At 36.1% G+C, this 12,883-nt stretch overlaps 1 pseudogene; it reads right to left on the reverse strand.

Moving 5' to 3' along the window:
* Window positions 1–776: 776 nt before the first annotated feature.
* Window positions 777–4,729, reverse strand: LOC124243307 (5'-nucleotidase domain-containing protein 2-like; annotated as a pseudogene).
* Between the last annotated feature and the right edge of the window lie 8,154 nt (window positions 4,730–12,883).

Raw genomic sequence — 12,883 nt, forward strand, 5'->3', positions numbered from 1 at the left:
AGCATTCATTTCTAGCTCTAAATCACTCCCGTTCACTAAATATATACATTTTCCAGTATTATAAAGGTGGAGAGTCTTAAAATTTCCAAGGAGCCTTCCAAGGAATGAATCAAATAAGGAAAACATTATAAGAAAATTGTAAGATATGAAGTATAAGAGTTAGAATTTTATATATAATTATAATTTTCTTACAATTATAAGAGAAATGAATAAGATGCATTTTTTTTGTATTTGACTTCTGTTGTGCTAAATTTCGTGGGTAAGATTCATCTATGTTGTTGTATTTAACGGTGGTTTGTTTAATTTTGTTACTAGATACTATTCCATTGCATGAATATTCCATAGTTCTTTTATACAGTTCTACAGTTAATTCTACAGTTGATGAATATTGGGTTAATTTTAGTCAAGGTTAGTACAAATTATGCTGCTATGGATTTCCTTATACACAACTCAGTAATCAAATGTATGTATTTCTCGAGTCTAGATTAGGAATGGAAATCTGGGTCATAGTGATTACGTATATTCAGCCTTAGTAGACATTGCTAGTCTTTGAACATTGTTGTAAAATTTATACTCCTACCACCAGTTTCTCCATATCCCTGCCAACAGTTGATATCTTCATTCTTTTAGCTATTCTGATGCCTGCTGTGAAATGTGCTTTTTTGTTCTTGTTATTTATTTTTCCGGGAGGAAGACCGCTTTTATAGTTTGGACAGATGCCCAGAGTGGGTGGGGCAGGTGGGGGTGGGGGCGGGTCCCTGACAATAAAGTTACCTTTAGCAGACGTGGGCCATGCCTCCAAAGAAAGGTGTCTCCACGCAGCGGGTGCAGAGCTAGTCCATCCAGAGGGGCGCCTTGCACTGCATGGGAGTGCAGGGCAGGTAGAAGGTGAAGTCCACGTGGTACTGTCAGCAGGCAGCTGAGGGAGGCCATGCAGACGAGCACGTCGCACCGCAGGAAGAGGTGGGGTTGTGGAAGTTGCTGAAGATGCTTTCTCAAACTGAGTGTTGAACAGGACTTCGGTGATTCACCTCAGCTCCTTTCATGCCTTCATCCAGGCACCCCGCATCTGCTGCAATTCTGTGTCCTGGAAGGTGTGCCTGTGCTCTAAGCAGTCTGGTGAACGCCGCTGCTGAGTCAGTGAGTGCGGGTTCTGCACTGCGTTGATGATGCGCGTCTTGCACTCCAGCTTGGGGATGATGATGCCCTCACGCCAAGTGTGCGGCAGCAGGAGTTCCGCCAGGTCACTGCAGAGGCGGTTTCTGAAGGAGAACTTGCAGAGACCGCACCATTCCATCAGGCACAGGAAGTCCAAAAGGTTTCCCTGCCGATAGATCGCGCCCTTTTCCAGGGCGCTGATACAGTCTCACACGAGTGAGCCCTTGTAATCGAGGTTTCTGAACGGCTTGCGCCAGTAGGTGAAAAGTCTGGGCTTATCTGCCTGTATAATGATTTCCTTGAAGAGTCAACGCCAGTGGTGAGCCACCACGTGCCACATCCCCCTGTCACGAAGCAGAAAACACCGTTGGTGATGAGGCCAGCTGTTTCCCATGGACCAGGCGCTCAGGATGGGGAATATTTCCTCCATTTTGGAGATGTACTTCTCCCTGTCCCACTGGATCCACTCGTATTTGAGACCCTTCACGTGCACGTCTCCAACGGCATCTGTCTCACTCTTGTAGAGGCAAGCGTGGTCAAACTCCAGGTTGTGGCCCAGGAAGCTGTCCACCACGTGGGAGAGCGGTGCCGTCTCCGGCAGCGAGAACATATCTACGAACTGCTTGATGGAGGGACTTCTGCTGTTGAAACCGCCTATCTGCCACAGTGGGAGTGGGTGCCCCCATACAGGTCTCACAAAACTGGAGGCCCCAGTAGGCAGTCCCCAGTTGCTCGTAACGGAAAGCCTCAGTCTTCATCAGAAAAGGCTCTTCTGAATGTTGTAGTGGAAGCCGCAGATGGCAAAGTTGGGGTTGTAGTCATAGTTCCGAATCCTCTCCGGGTACTTGTAGTGATCACTCAGGATGTCACATGTGACAGTGTACATCTCCAGGTGCAGTGTATCTGTCTATGGAGCAGCATGTAGCTGTAGCCAAAGCTATAGCCCTCACATTACTCAGGCTGATCTTATTGGCCTAGATATGGCTGCCGGTTTCAGGAGACTGAAGGCCTGGGCAGGATGGAGGTGGGACAAGGAGGTGGTCACGCGCCAGTCTCTGCACGTTCTGGTGAAGCGCCTACAGATGTGCACCGAGCTTGGCGCTGCCAGCAGGCAGTGGGCTCTGAACATGGGAGGGCTGCAGTCATGGCAGGAGGGCAAAAACGAGGCAGCTGGAGGTCTCCTGTGGTCCCTGTTCAGCAGCCAGCATCAAGCTGTTGCCAGAGACCCGCACTGGTCGTGCCTGCTGAGAGCGCTTGCTCTGCCCTCAGTTGGTGGGTAGGCCGGTCCATTGCTCTCCAACTGTGGGTATTACTATAGTTTTAATTTAAATGTACATAATAACTAATGAGGGCAAATATCTTTCCTTACATTTATTGACCATTTGGATATGCTCTTTTTTGAAGTGATTATTATAGGTGATTTTTCTTATAAACTTTTTTTTTAAGATTTGTGGGAGTCTTTTTATATACTCTTTATCTGAGTCCTCTTTAGTTATATGCATTGCAAATATTTTTCTAAACATGATGTCTTGCCTTTTCACACTCTTAATGATGTCCTTTGGTGAATTTAAATTCTTAATTTTTAATATAACTCATTATTATTTATAGTTAACTTTTATGTCCTATTTGAGAAATCATTACTTGTCCCCAAAGTCATAACATTAGTCTCCTATGTTCTCATCAATTGACTTTATGTTTTCCTAATAAGTGATTTTTCAAGAGAAGAAACAGGTAAGAATAAAAGGATTGCTAATAAAATCTGATACAATTAATAAGCAATTAAATTTCCTGCATAAATTTAACAATTCATTTGATGTTAACACAATTTTTAGTAATGAAGGAATGTTGACAGAAAATTAGAAGATTAAAAAAAAAGAACGCAAATCTATGTGGTGATTGGCGTATAAAAAGGTGGCATTTTTTAATCGGTGGGGATAAAATCAATTATTTGGTAAGGTGTGCTGCTATATTGAAGGAGCCTAAGGGGAAAATAAGTTGTATCCCATACCTGATTTCTTTCACTGAAAAGTAAAATTCCAAATTGATTAAAGACGTAAACACAAATCGTAAAATACTAGAAGGATTTGTTTTTTCTTTTTGTAACATTTGAGGGGGTTATCATGTCTCTAGACTCAGAAACTACTGAATAAATACTTTTTTAGAGCAGACTTTATAATTTTAAAATATATGAATAAATGAAAACAAGCTATAATACTTTCATTTTTACAACATGTAAAAAAACTCAGGGTATGTATTTACAAGAGATAATACACAAAAGATTCATTTTATACATTATAAAAACTCAATAATCAATAAGAAAAATAAAGGTAGCCATTTTAAATAAATAGGATGGAACAGGTATGTTCAAGAATTATAAACATGAACTTCACAGGGGGAAAAAAGAGCAAATGGTCAAAACTGTCTGAAAAGATGCTCAACTTGGTCAACTTCATATACAATTAAAGACATTAAGTCAATGAAATATTATATATATGATTGCCATGGTATAAGGAAGAAATACTTTCATATACTATGGACAGAAATTTAAGCATATTTAGAGTGCACTTTGTCACTGACCATCAAAATTGAAAACACACATACCCTTTGACACAATTCCACCTTAAGGAGTTTATTCTATGATTATGCTTTCATGGAAAACAAAAAGACAATTTGAAGCACCATTCTTTGTAGTAGAAAAATATATACATAAAGATATATTAGTAAATTCATATATTTTCATGGGAAATATACCCAAGACGATTTGTTAAGTAGTTACATGAAAAAGATTGCAAAGCAGTGTGTTTATTTGATTGATGTTGTGTCAAAAATACAATTGTGTAAAACATTTTTGGCTGAATCCACAAGAAACCATTAATGAGGTTATTTTTGGAGGTTTCTGGGGTTTGGAATCTCTTACTTTTCATTTTACAATCTCCTATATGGTTTGGAATTTTTATATAAGGATATATTGTTTTTATAATGAAAAAGAAAAATAGTGTGTGATTTCTGTAATTTTCAAAAACTGAATTCTTCTACATTAAATGTGCTTAGTTCCCTGCTGCTTTTATGACTGAGTTGTATAAAAATTACAATATTTTGTATAAAAGATGTGAAATTGCTAAAACTAAGCTCACAATTTCTGATGGAGTTAGAGTTTGCGAAAATGGAAAAGTAGTAAATTATGAATCAGAAAACAAGGATTCTGTTTCTTAATCTATTTGGTTTCAAATTCATGCTTTATCATTTACAACTGCCATGTCTATTATGTCAGTCATGCTCTCTGATGCGCAGTTTCTTTTTGCTGTTAAAATTTATTGAGACAATTTTCCTGTATATTGTATTGATCTATAGGATTAAATAAAGAGAAGTATGAAAAGGCACTTTGTTTTATTTTATAGCTATTCTTATCCAAGCTCAACAATCTTTAGGCTATTGCACCAAGAAACAAAAACATCGCTAAATTTACATCAATAGCTCCATGAGTTTTCTGGTTCTAGCCTCTACCTTCTAGAGTAAGACCTGAAACTGTCTTCAGAATCACTCTTCTTTGTAGGTGTTTCCTGTCCTCCATGGTCGAGTGTTCTCAAACTCCCTGGCCTCCAAGGCTTATACTGATCAGTAAGATCAGCAAGCCCTCCCCTGATTCCCAAAGCCAAGAAAAGCATCCTTCTGTTTACTGTCAGGACACGTCTAGTCTGCTGTTACACTACCCCAGTACTGCCAACTAGCTTGCCAGGAATCCCTGGATGCTTCAAGCCATTCCTTACAGCATTGTTCTCACAGGTTCTGCCACCATGTCCTCTGCTGCTACCACAGTTGGTGTCTTCTGAAAAGGAGAGAATACTTTTCCTCACAAATTCTTAAAAGACTTTTGGGTGACAAAATAGTTACTTTATTATTTTTTTGCTTCAATTCTTTTTTTATTGAGATATACTTGACATTTACACTTGACATGCACACCTGAAACTAAGTAGACCATACTGTTATAACATAATGATTCGATATGTGTACATGTTGCAAAATGGTCGCCACAATAAGCCTAGTTAACGTCCATCACCACACATAGTTACAAATTTTTTTCTTGTGATGAGAACTTGTAAGATCTATTCTCTTAGCGACTTTTGAGTATACAATACAGTATTATTAACTACAGTCACTATGCTGTACAATACATTCCAAGGACTTATTTATTTTATAACTGGAAGTTTTTGGGTTTTTTTTTTTTAGATTCCACATATAAGTTGAGATTGTAAGGTATTTGTCTTTTTCTCTCTGACTTATTTCAGTTAGCATAATGCCCTCAAGGTCCACCCATGTTATTGCAAATGGCAGGATTTCCTTCTTTTTTGTAACTGAATAGTATTCCATTCCATATACATACCACATTTTCTTTATCCATTCATCAATCTTTGGACACTTAGATTGTTTCCATATCTTGGCTATCGTAAGTAATGCTGCAGTGAACATGAGGGTGTGGATATCGCTTCAACATTGTGTTTTTGTGTTCTTTGGATAATACCCAGAAGTGGAACTGCTAGATCGTATGGTAGTTCTATTTGTAATTTTGGGGGGAACCTTCATACTGTTCTCCATAGTGGCTGCACAAATTTGCAGTCCCACCAACAGTGCACCAGGGTTCACTTTTCTGCACATCTTTGCCAACACTTATTATTTATTGTCTTTTGGGTAATAGCCATTTTAACAGGTAGGAGGTGATATCTCATTGCGGTTTTGATTTTGTTTCCCTGAAGATTAGTAATTTTGACACTTTTTTGTGTACCTGTTGGTCACCTGTATGTTTTCTTTGGAAAAATACGTATTCAGATCCTCTGCCCATTTTTTAATTGGATTATTGTTTTTGGTATTGAGTTGTATGAGTTCCTTATATATTTTGGATATTAACTCCTTTTCAGAAATATAATTTCCAGGTATTTTCTTTCATTTGGTAGGTTGCCTTTTGTTGCCTTTGCTGTGCAAAGTTTTTTGGTTTAGTGTAGTCTCATTTGTTTTTTATTTTGATGTGTTTACTTTTGGTGTCAAATCCCAAAAATCATTGCCAAGATTCTCAAGATTGCTTTGGCTATGCAGGGTCTTCTGGGGTTCCATACAAATGTTAGGATTGTTTATTCTATTTCTATGAAAAATGCCTCTGGAATTATGATAGAGATTGCATTGAAACTGTAAGCTGCTTTGGGTAATATGGACATTTTAACAATATTAATTCTTCCAATCTATGAGCTCAGAACATATTTCCATTTATTGATGTCTTCTTCTATTTCATTCATCAATGTCTTATAGTTTTCAGTGTATAGGTGTTTCACCTCTTTGATTAAAATTAATCCTAGGTGTTTTATTCTTTTTGATCCAATTGTAAATGGGATTGTTTTCTTAATTTCTCTTTCTGATAGTTTGTTATTAATGTAGAGAAACACAACTGATTTTTGTATATTGATTTATATCCTGCCACTTTACTAAATTCACTTATTCTAACAGTTTTTTTAAGGAGTCTTTAGGGTTATCTGTATATAGTATCATGTCATCTGCAGACAGTGACAGTTTTACTTCTTTCTTTCTGATTTAGATGCCTTTTATTTCTTTTTCTTGTGTAATTTCTATAGCTTAACACTTCCACTACTATGTTGAATAAAAGTGGTAAGAGTGGGCATCTTTGTCTTGTGTCTGATCTTAGAGGAAAACAAAGCTTTCAGCTTTTAACCATTAAATATAATGCTGGCTATAGGCTTGTCATATATAGACATTATATTGAAGTACTCTCCCTCTATACCCACTTTGTTGAGAGTTTTTATCACAAAAGGATGTTGAATTTTATCAAATGCTTTTACTACATCCATTTAGATGATATCCTTCATTTTGTTAACATGGTATATCATATTGATGGATTTGTGAATGTTGAATCATCCTTGCATCTTTGGAATAAATCCCACTTGATCATGGAGTATAATCCTTTTAATATGTTGTTGAATTTGGTTTTCTAATATTTTGTTGAGAATTTAGCATCTACGTTGGTCAGGGATATTGGTCTATAATTTTCTTTCTTTGTAGCATTCTTGTCTGGTTTTTGTATCGGGGTAATTCTGGCTTCATAAAATGATTTTGGAAGTGTTCCCTCCTCTTCTATTTTTTGGAAGAGTCTGAGAAGGATTGGTATTAGTTGTTCTTTAAATGTTTGGTAGAACTCACCAATGAAGTCATCTGATCCTGGACCTTTGTTTGTTGGCAGGAAAAAGAGTTCTTTAAAATTTTTTTCCAGTAAATTTTCTCCAAAGCACTGCGACACAAATCACTGGAGATCAGCTGGGCAAATCTATTTTGTATTCATGCTTTCGGCAAAGTTAGTCTTTTTTTTTTAAGACTTTGTTTATCAATAGTGTTTCTCTGTTCTCTCAAATTATGATATATCTTGGTAGGCTTTGTAGACTGTCCATAAATAGGCTCCTGGAAGAAGCCTATAAACATGTCTAGACATAAGGGATCTTAATGACATATAGATTATTATCAAAGAGGGGAGTCACACATCCTCACTGTTCCCATCTTATGTAAACACATAGAAGTGTAATATACTTATTTTTATATGTAAAATTTTGTTCTGAGTCTCTAAAAAATAAGACAGAAAATAAACTATTTGGGGCTACCTGAAAATGCATCCCCAAATTCCTAACAGGTTTTGTAACACCACAGATTCTCAGTTTTCTCATAATAATAGCAACCCTATCTACCTCTCACAAAGTTCTTTCAAAGTTCAAATGAAATAGCAAATGTAAGCTTCATTGCTTATCATGGGGGGAAACAAAAAATGTAGAAAATTCATAGCACTAAAATTACAGCCGCACAATTCATGGTGACAGCACAAACCAAGATATGCAAATCATTGTTCACTTAGAATGGTTTTACACCTCTATTTAAAACATATTACATCATGACGAAAGGCTGAAGCCTGAGCATTAACCATTTAACCAAGAGAGAAGGAATCAAGAGCAAAAAAGTGTACCATGCCAGTTTTTCCTTGATTGGATGGCATTAATTCATTCATGCATTCAACAAGATAGCTTTTGAGGACAATATGTTAAGACACTATTTTAGACACCTGATAATTAACCTCTCTGAACCACAGATTCTTCCTCAATATAACAAGGGAAAAGAGTTGATCTAGTCCAGAAGTGTGCTGTTTAGTAAGTTCTAAATTCTCTGATAAGAAATAGGCAATTGGCAGAACATACACTTAACAGAAGGCACTAAAAATAAGCATGATATTAATGACATTCCAAAGATAATTTTTTTCTCTGAGAATTATATTTTGGAAGTTTATATAATTTCTTATGAAATATGGAAATTCATGCATCCCACATCTCCAATTCCTGAAGTTTTTTCTCATAATATAGTAGGAGACAATAATAGAACATCTGACTGCCTAAATTTCCTGGGAGAATATAAAAAGATTCCTTGTTTTCCATAGATATTCAATTTGTAAACTATTTACCACACCACCAGGATGAAGCACACAGACTATTACATTTGGCAGCTATTTTCTTATATATTCTTTTAGATGTAACTTCTTTTTCAAGCAGCTTGTCGAGATTGGGTATAAATTATGACAAACTTTGTATGGATCTCTTCCTTCAGAGTTCTGTCATTTTGGTTCAATTCTGTTAGCTATGCCTCCCCCTAAGTAGTGGTTATCTTTGAAGACTTACAATTGTGCTTTGGCTTTGCAAGATATATGTCCTTCGAAACTGTCATGTAAATGAGTAGAGAAATCCTATTCTGAGATACAACAGGGTTATTATGCACCACATTGACTATTGCAAAGGATGGCTGATATCATTCTTGCAGTAGACTGTCCACAGAGGAGATACGCAGGTTTTATATAGTGCTTTCTGTCACTGTTTCACTCTGGGACTTAATCAGATCCATGTGTGTAGTGAGATCCCTAAGAAGAAACAGGCTCACACTATTTCATGCCTACGGGGCATAAAGCCTTGTTTAAGATTAATTTATTAGAACAAGAGTATCCACTAGCTACCAATTTCAAAGGACCATGGTGAAAAGAAATTCAGTGACTGTTTGTCAAACCTAAATAGCATTGTTTTGTGATAAGAATACCTTACATTTGCACAGAAATTTATCATTTTGAAAATATTTTGTAAATCCTCTCCCATATAATTCCTAATACACAATTTTATAGGTAATTAGAGCATGTTCAACAATAATAAAAATAATAAAACAACTAATGTACGTTCTATGTGCCAGTCTTTATTCTATGTGCTTTATAAATAATAATTTAATGCTCACTATCGCTCTGTGATTTAGGTACTGTTTATATCTCTATTTTACAGCTAAAGAAAGTGAAGCAAAGAGAAACTGAATAACTTGTCCAAGGAAACAAAGTTAGGAAATGGTGTAGCCAGGCACTTGACTGATGTTGAATCAATGACAGGCCCGTTAGGCTACAGCCATTTAGCGTTTTTGCTGAACATGGGTTTCTTTGATTAAGTCTTTTTAAAATGAAAGAAAAGAAGACATTTAAGAGACCTTGAGCTACCAATTACAGTGAGAATAAATGAACAGTATTTTGGTTTAATGTGTTTTCATCCCTAGTAATTATCACTTTAATTACATATTAAAAAGTCTATGAGTGTCTTCATAGTCATCCAAAACACCTGACAGAGATTCATGACGGTAACCTTCTATAGCGTAATATGCTAGAAAGTAGCTGATAGACAAGGTCTGCATTTCCCCTTTTATCTACCTATGGCCATGTGACTGGTTCTCACAAGTGAAATGTAACCCAAGGTGATTGAGGGGAAGTTAGGCTTTCTCCACCATTATTTCTCAATGTGCCTACTTCGAGGTGATGGCCAGGGCAAACTTGGAAATCTTTTGAGGATGGAGGGAGGTGTCAGATAACCTGGAGTATCCATTTTGAATTTTCATGAAGTGGTCTGTCATGTTTTAGGATTATGACTTTGGACTACTGTAAAACGATTCAATAAAAAGTGATAGTTATTGAAGATAGGCAAAGAAGATAAAAATATACACGATAGGATTTTCTGAAGAAGAAAACCAAAGCATGGAAAAATAAATACAAAAAAACTCCCTATAACTTAAGAAAATTTCCTGACATTCAAAAAAAGGAAATCATATTGAAAAAGTACATGAATTTTGATCTATATTTAAGAATTTTGATCTGAAAGATCAACCCCAAGACATATTCTATTAAAATGATTGAACTTAAAAATGATGTTTTTAAAAAGCTCAAAAACAACAGCAATGCTTTTTGTCAATAAAAAATGGAGTAACATGTTGAATACACTCAATAAAATAAAATAAATGTGAGTCAACATAAAACCCAGCAAAATCAGCTTTCTGGAAAAGATAGCAGCAAAGTTTTATCAACATGGAAGAACTCAGGGAATTTTGTTACCTTGAGCCTTCCAAAGAAATCGACTAGAGAAGAATATTCAGACAACCAAATGGCTATGCAGGCAGTGACCTGAGGAAGGTGGTGAACAGTGAACGTATAGTTACTCATAGAGTTAAAAGTGAAGAAGGCCTAACCGTGAAGAACAGTGTGCAATGACTTATGCCCGTACGTTGTAGATATAACACAACTAGCAAAGCTGGGGGAAATTGGGAAAATATAGGAAAAGGTTAAACTGTTCTAATTATATATCTGATGGAAGCATTAACATCCCTTTTCCGGGAATGTTGTATGTATAATGTGGGATAAATTAAAATAATGCTTATGAAATATGCAAACTTTATCTCTTATGCCCTAGAGAACTTGGTTTCTCAGTGTAAAAGAAAGAAGATATAGCTGTAATATAGATGATACAGAAAAAGTCCTATGGTCCTAAATTTGAATGGAAGTAGTATCAGTAAGACTTCATGAAGCATATATCTCTTAAAAGTTCTGCTGTTTATTTGTCCGTCTGTCTATCTATCTGTCTATCTACCCATCTATCTAATCTATCATTACTCTATCCCCTGCTCAGTCCACTGCAGAGGCCTAAAAAGAATGGCCAACCTCATATCAATAAGAGTTCTTATTTTCCAGATTGGGGTCTTAACTACTTTTCTCACTAAGTAAAATGAATTCTTAGAGAAATGGCTGATTCCAATCTGGAGCAGGAAATGTCCGAAGAAAGCATGGGAGATGGTGTCACACAGGATAGTAACAAAAATATCAAAGACTTCTGGGGTCACATCAAAAGGAACAGGAGCTAATTTGAAGGGGATGCTCTTGCTAAAAATGGGAAAATTTGAGATATGAAAGTGGTAATTACAGCTGATGGAAACCAGTCATATATGTTGGGATACATATTCTTCTTCTTAAATTAGCAAATAACATTCAATTATTTTTCAAATACTCTTAAAATTTGTTCATCATTCTAGAGAAATAATATCATGGAGTTTGGATCTTAACTTTTTATTAAAATTTTTAATACTGAAGGAAAGACATATTTTGTATTTTTTTAAGCTGGGAAATAAAATTGAGAAATCACTTGGGAAGAGATACTAGGATGACTACACAATTGCTACAGGACTCCTCCAGAGGACTGCATTTTCGGTGGAAGGTAAATTTTCATGAAATTTCTTTTAAATGCTGTCTTTGTGGAGATGTTCCTGATTTCTGCAGAAAGAGTTGATCTTTCCTCTTCTAATCTCTTATAACACTACCTATATTTCTCAAATGATGATTTCATAGTTTGGTATATTTGTACATTTTTTATATATATTCCTAGGAAATAAGTTATTTGAGAAAAAGATCCATGTTTCCTTTAACTCCCTATCCTTTGTCCGGTATCCTGTAAATAACAAAGAAGAAAAAGTTATTAAAAAAGAAAGACGAATAGATAATCTATATATCAATTCTATCAATAACAGTTAAAATACTTTGATATTTGATCAGCTTAATTTCGTAGGTTCTAAGGAATACATGTGGATAGCCAGATTTGTCTAGCAGTAATATGCCTATTATTTTGAACTAAGAGCGAGAAATGATTTACATCATTGTGTAAATTCAGTAAAACAATATCAGAAGAACAAAGTGATGAAAACAAATTTACCTCAACAAATTAGCCCTGAATAGTTTACCAAACATGAAAGGATATATAAGTCAGTTGTAGAAGTAAATCTAGAAAGTTTAACACAAACAAAAGGGGCACAAAAAGCGCATGATATGGTTAAGCAAGACGTTTTAAAATGTTTAAAAACACTGAATTTAATTGATGAAAGGGACAAGCTCAAAAGATATTTTTGGCACCAGGAAGAGGTTTGAAACGTGCTTGTTTTTGCCCTGTGGGAAGAAGAGCTTTCCTATTCTCCTTGGATCTCACTCATGACAGTTAAGCTATAGCAAACGGAGAGAGGGTAGGTAGAAAAAAGCAGAGGTTGGAGGGCTGATCCTGGGTCACTCTACTATTTAGAAGTTAGGGAGGAGAAGAAGCGAACAGAGACTGGGACGGAGTGTCCAGTGAAGTGGAGGAGATCCAGGAGATGGTCTTGCTGTGGAAGCAGAAGGCTACTTCAAGGGAGAGAAGATGAAAACTTTTTCAAATGCTCGGGATAGGTCAAGGAAGTCAACTGAAAACTGACCATTGGATTTAATAAGGAAGAGTTTATTGGCAATCTTGTAAAGAATGAATGTTGGTGAAATGGTAGGCCTGAGGCCAAATTGGAAATAATTCAAGAGAAAAAAATTGAA

This window comes from Equus quagga, chromosome 8, assembly GCF_021613505.1.
Source record: "Equus quagga isolate Etosha38 chromosome 8, UCLA_HA_Equagga_1.0, whole genome shotgun sequence".
Taxonomy (NCBI): Eukaryota; Metazoa; Chordata; class Mammalia; order Perissodactyla; family Equidae; genus Equus; species Equus quagga.